The following is a 10,386-nucleotide window of genomic DNA, read 5'->3' on the forward strand; positions in this document are numbered from 1 at the left end:
GTTTAAAGGGACATTTCTTGTATAAAACCGAGTGTGACTTGATAACAAGGTACTTCAGAAAAAAAAAAGTAAATACCATTTGACTGGTTTCACTTTCCCCTCGGGTTGATGTAAAATCCGTAGTTGGTTTGTCATCCCATTCCATGATGCCATGGAAATGTCGAAAATATCTATCGCGTTAGGGAATTAAGGAGTGACCTCGGGGGTATAAGTCACTGTTGCATCGTGCCAACTTCTTTGTAGCTACCCTGAAGACTGTACGAACAAACATAATCCCCGGAGCGATTACCTGGGCCCAATGACATGACTGTGAAACGGAACGGCGGTGTCATGTTTCGCTGGTTGTCCAACATACAATGGCTGAAAAATGCACTTGCTTCACGCTGAATCATATCCTTGAACTGGATCAAAAAATATCTATCTCGCAGAAGCACATATGAGTCGAGCCCACCTGAAAATAAAACTCAACCTTTTCTTACAAAACATAACCTGATACAAATAGAAGAGTTTAAACCAGTAGCTAATGATAAATGTACATGTACATGTATTTGCTATATGGATCCACGGCAATGTCTATTGCGATGTATGTAAGCCGCAATTCCGATTCCACTGTGCACAGCAAGCAGATGTGTACACAGTAAGTTAGGCTTTTCATGCCCATTCAACAACCTCCGAATTGGCAAGATATTAAGGCCATAGGAAGTTCGATAGATACTCACATGATCCATTAGGAAAACTCAGGTACTCGATAGAGACGTCACCAAAATATGGAGGGAGAAACATCTCAAAATCGAGAAGCTGCAAGATGGATTCGAACCATAAAAATTAAATTTTACTTCGTTGTTATTTTTGTTGGTTGAGGGTCGCTCAATTGGTCAGTTAGGGTGTCGGTATAGACCCAGCGGTGGGTGGGTGGCTCGGACAATCGGTAAGTTGAGCACTAAGTATTAAAGTGGATCAGTTTGTACATTGGTCAGTGCCAGGTGTCGACTGGTCCATCATCTGGTCTTCACCTCGTACCAGCAAGCAATTTTCCAAATAAATGAAGGCTTGCTTTGTCAAGAAACCGATTAATTAATTAAGAGCAAAAACAAATATAATGATAGCATTCCTTGCTGCAGCGGCAATAACCTTGTCTCCGTCACGAGGTCGTTCAGAAGAAGGGACAAAGCAAGCGGTGTCGTACGCATCGGACTCGGTCGGTAGATAGCTGGATGCAAATGATAATGTCACCACGAAAACCACTGCCCTGAGCATTTGCAGATGCCATTTCGCAGATGCCATCTTTTATCAATCTGCAATAAAATGGCCATAGATTTGCTCTTAAGAACAGCCCAGCTACCATAAGATTTTCTTCGCCTGTGTATATGTCCGTTTCTAACTGCAGCACTGTTGGAGGCGTCTGCGATAGACGTTCATTACCTCTGTTACAGTACGAAGCGCGAACAAACTTTTCCTTCATAATCAAAAGTCTACTGACGACTTTTAGACGCGGGTTCTGCACTGGAACAACCGCGTGCAAGATGTTGACTGCCACGAAACAGCACCAACTATAATACCGTTCACATTTATTTGGTTATTAGAATTATCGGTGTAATTTATTAATTTCATTTGAATACAACGGACAAAAGGGCCTCTTAATAATGACTTGGTTATTGGGTTAAGTAAACAAAGTTCAAGCACACAAAAGTTTGCAGAGAGATCAGCAAATGTCCACACAGAAGTATTGCCCTTTGCTGGCTGATTAAGAACTTTCAAAACATTTTCGAGATATACATGAGAGTGTGTTCAGGAGAGAAAAAAGAGTTCCCAGTAAGAGGAAGCAAAAACAATAAAAATGTAACAGATCAACCATTGATGTTTGTTTTATCAATATTTAATTTCCTTGAGTAACTGTGTTTACATCGTGGACAAAGTCCTTTACCTGTACTTCACCACCTTGCTTTTCAGAGTTTTTAACTATTATACACTGCCTCAACACTCTGCGCTTTTCGTTTCAGGTAAAGGGAATGCTTATTTATTGCAAGAATTTCATGTATTAAATTTTGTAAACGACATTGTGAAGTTGAATTTTTTTGTGCTTGTTTTCACCCTGATATGACAACAACGTGTTCCTTTTAAATCACGATTTAGAATTGTGCTGTTAGAAACTGCGTTGCTGACTAGAGTGACCTAAAATCTGAAAGTCTAAAATTGAACAGAAATAGATAAGTACAGGACTTAACGTTTCCCAGCAGAACCTTTCTCACAAGAAATATGACAAAGTGGTAATAGGAATTTAGCAAAAAAGGAAATGACCAGGCATCGATGAAAGCAGAAGGGTGGAGAAGCTCTGGAGTGCAGATGATGGGCTGACAAATGGGAGCGGAGAATAAGCAAAGAGAAGTTCTCGCACTGTTCTACAAGAAAGAAATCTAAATTGGTTTGGATTCCAACCAAACTATTTTTAAATTAAAGAGGATAAATATTAAAATCTATAATGATCAATTATACCCTCAGTACAAAGCAATATAGCGTGCAATTCGTAAGCTGTTAATTATTCTTTGCAATGACAGATCTACATGCATGTAAAGTGTTGGCGAAGAACATGGCTGAATATGTAATTTAGCCAATACCGCACGGATTGCCTAAGAGGGCGTGACACTTTAGCTCGATGACTTTGCTTCGTTGATTGAAAAATTGTAATCAAACGATGTAGAATTGCAAAACCCACGAAAAGAAGGGACATTATTTGCAAATGGAAAGTGCACATTTGCAGGCATTACCGTAATCAATCGACATGAAGCAGCCAAATTAATGATGATTTTTTCATGTGGCAAGTTTATGTTATGCATGTACGTTTCTAATGCATGTAGTCTGCATGTCGTGGCAATAGGCTTGACTTCTGCTACCGGTGTCACCTTACACCTCTGAAATGGGTTGCCTCCATAGGCATTTTTCATTGCATAGTTCATCCATTGTTGAGATCATTTTACTGCTATAACAACTAGGCATACACAGGGCCCAGAGGCGGACATTGTGATTTTCAGGCACAAAATCTCAGCAAGTAAGAACGACTTCACGCACGACGGCACATCATGCACAAGGCCAGCTGTCGCCGATTATTATTTTTTTTAAACAGGTCAAACATACCCGCCTTTAACGACAGACGTGTATTTTGCACAAAGGGGGAAAAAAGACGGGGCATATTTACTGAAAAAAATCAGCAAAAATAATCCACTGTACTATGTGATCAAATTGGTATGCATGTCTGTTTGTGAAAACTGAAACAAGTTTGCGGGAAGACAGAACATTGAAGCCTAGTCATTTTAAGATTGCAACTATTTAATTTAAACGCGTAGTTCTATAACCTTACTTACCACATAAAGCGATCCTAGGCTGCTTCAAGCTTGAAAAAACGTAGCCTATTGTTTTTGTTGGATTGGATTTGTTCTTTCTTATGGCACTAGCTTTTGCCCTTGTACCAACGGATGCATTTACACTAGATTCTCGGTGTGCTTCGATGATAGGTTGCGAAAACATCGCCATCACTTTGCTCGGGTACGATTCAAACCCATGACTTCTTCCTAACTAGTGCAGACACCTTACTAGTGCAGACGTTTGTTCAGCTATTCCCCTTAACATTGCTGTGGTCACACTGGCTTCGGGCTCTATGAACAGTCTTTCGAGTACGCCGAACAGCTTGCGTACATCACCCACTGAAATGTCGATGGTCCTGATCATCCAGAAATCCTCTGAAAGGCAGTGCTTTGAATGAGCAAGACCATGCCACAACACTGTAATGGTAACATCTGACACGTTATTAAACTTACCTCTATCGAAGTGTGAAGTCAATTCGAACTGGTGTGCTCAGTGTTTGCCCCACACGCACGTATACACTCCGTGTCTTACTTCTCGATATAGGCCTATGTACTGATGACATCACACCTGTTTATATCTGAACTACCACTATGGAGCGATCCGCCCCGATTTGAAGTGTCCCCCTAGCGGAAAAAGAAAGACAAATGGTTGTAAATTTTCCAAGCGGGTTCTTGCACGCGTTTTGCGTGTACGCAAAGCCTGTTATCCGATTCGTAAGTGTGGTGTCACTTCAGTTTATACCACCCCCACTGCGCACGTGCACTGCACATAAGGTTACATGCATTGATCACCGTTTACATGGAACCATGGAGCTGGAAGTTAACGGGCAACTTCAGCAATCGTCAAATGGGAGCATGCAAATCTTGGCGCGTCCGCCTTTGTGACGACGTCACGAACCACGTGCTCCGCGTCAAACGTGCCATTGATCTCCATTATAAACGCGCGCTTATGCGGTGAGTACACAGACATAATTTATAAGGGTGCATTCCACCAAATGCCATGTATTTTTTACGATAAATCCCGAATTTGGGACTGGTAGTTTCCAGTTCGGGGTATTTCTTACACAAAGAAGCCCCAAATTGCAGGCCTATTTTGGATAGAGGCGGACGGTTACATTCAGAAATGATCGCTTAGTTTTACTGCTATTTGGGGGTATCTTCCTTGAAAGGAAAAAAAATCGGGGGTTACCCTCATGAAATTGAAGAGAAAAGTGATTTTCTGCCATAATCTTGAATTTCCAGTAAAATAACGGAGGCCAACTTCTTCACGAGAGTCAACAGGCAGCTCCTAACCAAAACAACGGCGGGGTACCATAGCCGAGAAGGCACCCAACAAAATCCAACAGTGTAGGCAACTTGAATGTTGCACTACACAAAATACGCGCCCATAGAAAACAGTTCAAAATCAGATCGAAAAAATGTGGTCTGTTGACTCTCGGGAAGAGGTTGATCTCCAGTTTCAAGAATTATTAAGAAATTCAAGAACATTGCCAGAAGATTGTTTTTGTTTCAATATTTTGAGGGTCTGTCACGAAATTTGTTTTATTTGCCTTTCCCCAAAGAAACCCCCAAAATAGTAGGAAATCTATGCGCTCAGTTAAGCCGCCCGCCTCTATCCAAATTAGGCCCGCAATTTGGGGCTTTAAAGTAAAGGAAATACCCCGAACCGGAAACAACACGGTACCCGGCCCAAAGTCAGGATTTAGAGAAATACTTCTATGATCTCTCCAGGTAATAGCATGTCTTATTGTAAAAGCCCCGTGGGATCACAAAATATTAATGAGCTCGCGCGCAGAAATCCAACGATGTGGTGCCGGGAATGCACCCTGAATTCACCCATCGGTATATACGCACAGCTGAAGAACTCCATCCATAACATTCTATTCTGAAACCAGTTTTCGATTGTGAAAAACTCCTGTTTACTTAGTCTAACCCATGTAGATTCAGTCAGCGCGCAGCACCCCTAAAAGCTGCTCCTTTCATTTGCTACTTATGCACAGCTGTCTGGATCATGCATATATAATGAGCCATGCAGTGGACTTTTCAAAATTGTATACCACCTTGTGTTACCTTTAAGAATGGAATATCTTTACATAAATGAACAGTTAAGATATCAGTCTCATGTCCTTTGTCTAAATATTCATGTCCTAAATATTCGCAGTCTCTTTTGAAGAATATTAGCCGTGAAACGTAGGCATTCTTGTGTAAAAACGAGGGTACCAAAAATTGGTCTTAGTGGATCCAAATCTGGGCCGGGAGAATTTTCTTGACGGCAGAAAGATAGATATGTCATATGTCCAGCCAAACAATAAGTTTTTACTTTTCAAGTCGTTGCGAAACAGTCAAGTGCACCAAAAATATTTCATTTTCGCAGGTTTAGACTTCGTGAAACTTCGTGAGAAAACTGCCGTATGTGTTTCGTGAAAAACTATCTGTGATTGGTTAATTGACATATTCTTTCTAAGACTGGCCAATCAAATGACATCAGAAAAACGCGTAAATGTGAGTTGCCGAAATCGGGAACCCAGACTTTGCTTCGAAGGAAACCTAGTGAATGGTGGTCGTTTACTGGGGAACCAGTCTTACCATTCGTCTCGCAAAAATGTAAACACTGCCGGGGTGGCCGAGTGAGTAGTGCATAAAACTTTAAAATTTTGATTGGCCAGGCAGCAAAAATGTTGGTATTAAACGGATGTTTAATCCTTTTCGTGAAGAATAGTAAGACTCAGTCTTGTCCAGTTATTGCGAAACAGTCAGGTGCACTAAAAAAAGAGCAGGCCTGCGATTTTCTTGAAAAACACAAAGCAAGTTTGCGTCCAAATACATCGTTGGGATATTGTCGATCATCGCCGAAACAAAGTTTTATTGATAGTGAAAAACGTGAACTATCTACTCACCAAGCCATTTCAACCAACGAATAAATCAACGGATTTCCTGGCAGGTTGAAGGGGCACTACTGTATTCTCGCTTTTTCTCGCGAACTCTTATGTAGGTCCCTACTCGCGAGATCGTTTTTGCGTGCAAACGGAATTGCCAAAAATGCTCATTAACGGAGGGGCTGCGCGCTGACTGAATTCCAAACAATTCGGTTGCAACATTTGAAAAGAAGAGATAGCAGTACCAAAGAGAGAAAAAAAGGCACTTCCTTTTTAAGCACATGTAAACAGATACATGTAATCTCTGTGCGTCACACGCAAATCGCGTTGAACTCGCAGCCATCCATCGTTTCGCCATTGATCCCCATTATTCGCTTTTTGCATACCGCCGCCATAGGCATGCAGAGCATCGAACTGGCAGCTTGGACAATCGCATCAAAATCGAGTCTGACGCAGCTTTTGAAACATTATTGTCCAATCGCGTGGTACAAAAGAGCTCACACAGCACGCGCAATATTACTTCGCGACATTCGCATCGGGGTGCACCACTACAAATAAATTCCCATAGACAGCAGTGATAAATCCCCATACTTCACAAATATTTTAAAAATACTCACAACTCTCACAGGTGTTCAGGCTGCACAGAAAAATGATGTTCCACATGTCCTCTTTCATTTTCCTTTCAATTTTCGGGGGGTTGACCAATGAATTTTTGAAAAATTTTCACCAGAAGCAGACCACCCCTAAAATGCAGAAAATGTCCCTGTCCAGAAAAGTAGCCATGTCGAAAAACCCTCCCTCAGCAAAATGGCTCAAATAGTCCCACTTTCAAAACTGATTGCATCCAAATTGCTCAGAATTGGAAGCCCTGAGTCCGGCCCAGAGGTCCAGTCTCATATTTCTTGAATTCTTCAGTTCCATGGCTCTCAGGACCCTCTAATTTAGAATATTTTGAGTGTATAACTTTTATTAATGAGCTCGGCGGACATATTTCTTACCAGGGTGCACCCATCCGGAGGTAGTTACGCTCAAAGATTGTATAGCGCCGCGCAGCGGCGCAAGACGGGCAACTCTCCACTGAATCGCGTTATCGCCATGAGCGCCATTTTGATGTGATATTGCGCCTCAGTATAATGCGAGCGAAGTACAAAAATGTACATGCACACTCAACGTTTCTGGGCGGCGCTTTGTGTACGCATGGATCGCAAAGCACAATGTCGTCGACGTGAGCAGCCATCAACCATTTGTTCTCCTCCAGGTCTATGCATCAACAGCAAAAGCAGGTTCAAGAAAAGCTTGGAACTATCATTCTTATATTTTCCCAAGAACAAAGAAAGGCGAGTAGTAATTTGAATAGTGCAAAGTGAAATTTACCAAAAAATAGGCACACAATAGCGGCAAAAATCAACACACAGCTTAAGCTAGATTGAGCCCCTAAATTAATGACGTTCATATTTGTAATGAGCCTCTGACCCGTGAATGCATGTACATTGTCGTTAGCTTAACATTCTACTAAACACCTAGGCATACGCTACAAATGTTTACTGGCTTATTGGACAAAGGATGAAAACCACACCACCTTCTTTAGGAGTTTTATCAAGCTTTCTTTATTTCACAGACGGTATGGACAGTTAAAACAACAAAAGCGCAGAAACTGCACAGTTCGTAAATTCAGACTTGTTGCCCTATTAAAGAAAAAAATGAATTTTACTACATGCTAACATTTTATTTGATGTTTCCATTTCATTACAGATGCCAATTCTAGGTTCAAAACACCCACAGGAAGGATCTTCTGAAGAGAACCCAATGGTGTCTCTACACAAACTTCTGCCTGTGTTCCAATTATTTTGAACCCAGTCAGTTTACCAATCACCTCCAAACAAGCTGAAATGGAATGAAGTGCCCACAATGTTTGAGGTCCCAAACCCACCAAAACTTGTGACACCTCAACGATAAAAACGAGGATGCTAAAAGAAGCTTGAGCCAGACGGGACATAAAAAAATTCCACTAAAACTGACCAAAAGAAAATAAATATATACAGATATACGTACATGTATCATATATATGTGTATATACAATTAAAATTGCCAATCAATCTTTGTCTGTACATTCAAGTTCATAAGTGACTTTGTCATCACACGGACCCATTACACATTACACGTGCCCATTGGCTGAACGCTGAATTTGAGTTAAAGTTAATGGGCAATATGGGGGTTCAGCCAATGGATGATTTATATATGCACATATGTATTCTTTTTTTCAACAATAAAGCGGAAGTGTGGGTTTTGTGACAACCCAACTACATCCCAGGTTAGGTTTGGTGTGTAGCAGGCTCTGATAGATTCATGCTAACATTGCTTTCTCTTTCACAAAGAATAGGGCCCCAACAACGCCATCACAAAGTGACATCATCACCTTCAGGACCCCTAAACATACATACCTGTTACCCAGCCTGTTCTTGATACCATCCATAGCTAGTTATCAGTGTTGTAAAAGCCTGAAGAGTCATGTTGTTCCCTTTCAGTATGACCAGTGCAGATTGGCTTCGTTGTCACCCGAAGCAATTTTACGTAATCCATCCCTCCTGTTTATACACAACAAAGCATGGGATACTACAAAATAAGATTCTGGGTCACTTATGGTGCTGTCACATTCCTTTGTTGACTTCTGTACTCTTTGTGAACTGGTATTCAGAACAGAAACAAATCTTCCACAGAATAACCAGTGCAATTTGTAATGAATCGTGCCGTGGGATATCTGCCCCCAGGCGTACGAGAAACATGTATGTAGGGCCTAGGCTACAACCTCTTGTGTTTAAGACTGCTGCACGATCGGACGGCCGCAACCCAGAGAATGTAACCACACAGAACACACCAAAATTCTCCGATTTCATCTCCAACGGTTTTAAGTTATGATGTTACACATTTGTATTTATGATAAATATAAGTTTCAATCTTAATTGGCGATAAATATTTACCTTAATGCCCCTTTTTCGTGGATAGAGCCTCCTGGCGCCATATGTCACGTGTACAAACAGCTCGCAATTTGCACACCAAAATGGCGGATCGTGACCTCCGTGAAATTAACACATGCGGGGTGGTCAGTTCCCCATCTTGCGCCGCTGGGCGGCGCTATACAATCTTTGGTTACGCTAACCTACATCTTGGGACCAGTAATTCCCACTATTTTCCCGAAATAAACCATGCTGTATTTGTTTTATTACTCCTCATAAATATTCAATCAAACCAGCCAGCCGAAATCAAATACTTCACAGGTAGTCTAACACGTAAGCGACAGGGCATTAGAATAAAATTAGCTAAAACGACACAGGATATCATGTTTTACACTGCACTCATATATATGCGTCCCACTCTGTGAAAATGAGTCTTAAGCCGCCAGAGCCACTTTGGAATAAAAAGTCCTAAAGCATAATTGTGCACAGTGTAAATCAGTAGGAAACCACAGCATTTTTCACCATGGAGTATCCACTTTCATAAGGATATCAAACTGAGTGATACATCCAAGCAAAAAACTCAATTCGCTCTTTCCAATACAAATGAAAACTCAAAAAGTGGCTCTGGCGACTTAAGACTCTTTTTTCACTGAGTGGGCCAAATATTATACCTATACACTATCCAATGTTACTCATTTTTAACCAACTGCTGTGAAGCAGATTTATATCGATCGGTAAACTGTACAGATAGGCTATAATTACAATATGATGCCCAGGACTTCCAAGAGAAGTAGGATATCCCCTGGGCTCACCTTCGTGCCTCTGATACCGCCAAACAAAATATACAGGAACAAAATGAATACTAACAAATCACTGCATATAGAAGCAAGAGTAATACTGAGCAAACGTATACTAGATTGAAACTGAATATAGAGAACGCTCTATAAAAAGTAAAAACAGTGCATATTAGGTGGATGTTTTGTCCTAGGACGAAAACAGGTTTCCTCCAAACGGACTCCAGAGTGAGTTTAAGCCGAGCCATTGAAGCTTTCTCGTTCACTATGCAGTGGTATGGGTTTCAATGATTGTATGATATCTTTTTATGGTAACAACTTTGGGGAGAAACGTTGTTCAAAACGTTGAACAGGTGGAAATCGTTTAAACCAATATGAAATGTTGAAAAAACATGGTATGCCC

At 41.1% G+C, this 10,386-nt stretch overlaps 1 long non-coding RNA gene across 1 annotated transcript; it reads right to left on the reverse strand.

The window, feature by feature from the left end:
- Positions 1-29: 29 nt before the first annotated feature.
- On the reverse strand, positions 30-10,383 carry LOC147797377 (uncharacterized). Its single transcript, XR_015427171.1, has 6 exons — positions 9,214-10,383; positions 8,677-8,820; positions 3,813-3,983; positions 1,132-1,295; positions 720-798; positions 30-451 (listed from the first exon to the last, which is right to left on the reverse strand). It is a non-coding gene; the product is annotated as an uncharacterized LOC147797377 (long non-coding RNA).
- Between the last annotated feature and the right edge of the window lie 3 nt (positions 10,384-10,386).

This window comes from Acanthaster planci, linkage group LG11 (genome assembly GCF_054643075.1).
Source record: "Acanthaster planci isolate LZ-2023a linkage group LG11, COTS_SCS, whole genome shotgun sequence".
Taxonomy (NCBI): Eukaryota; Metazoa; Echinodermata; class Asteroidea; order Valvatida; family Acanthasteridae; genus Acanthaster; species Acanthaster planci.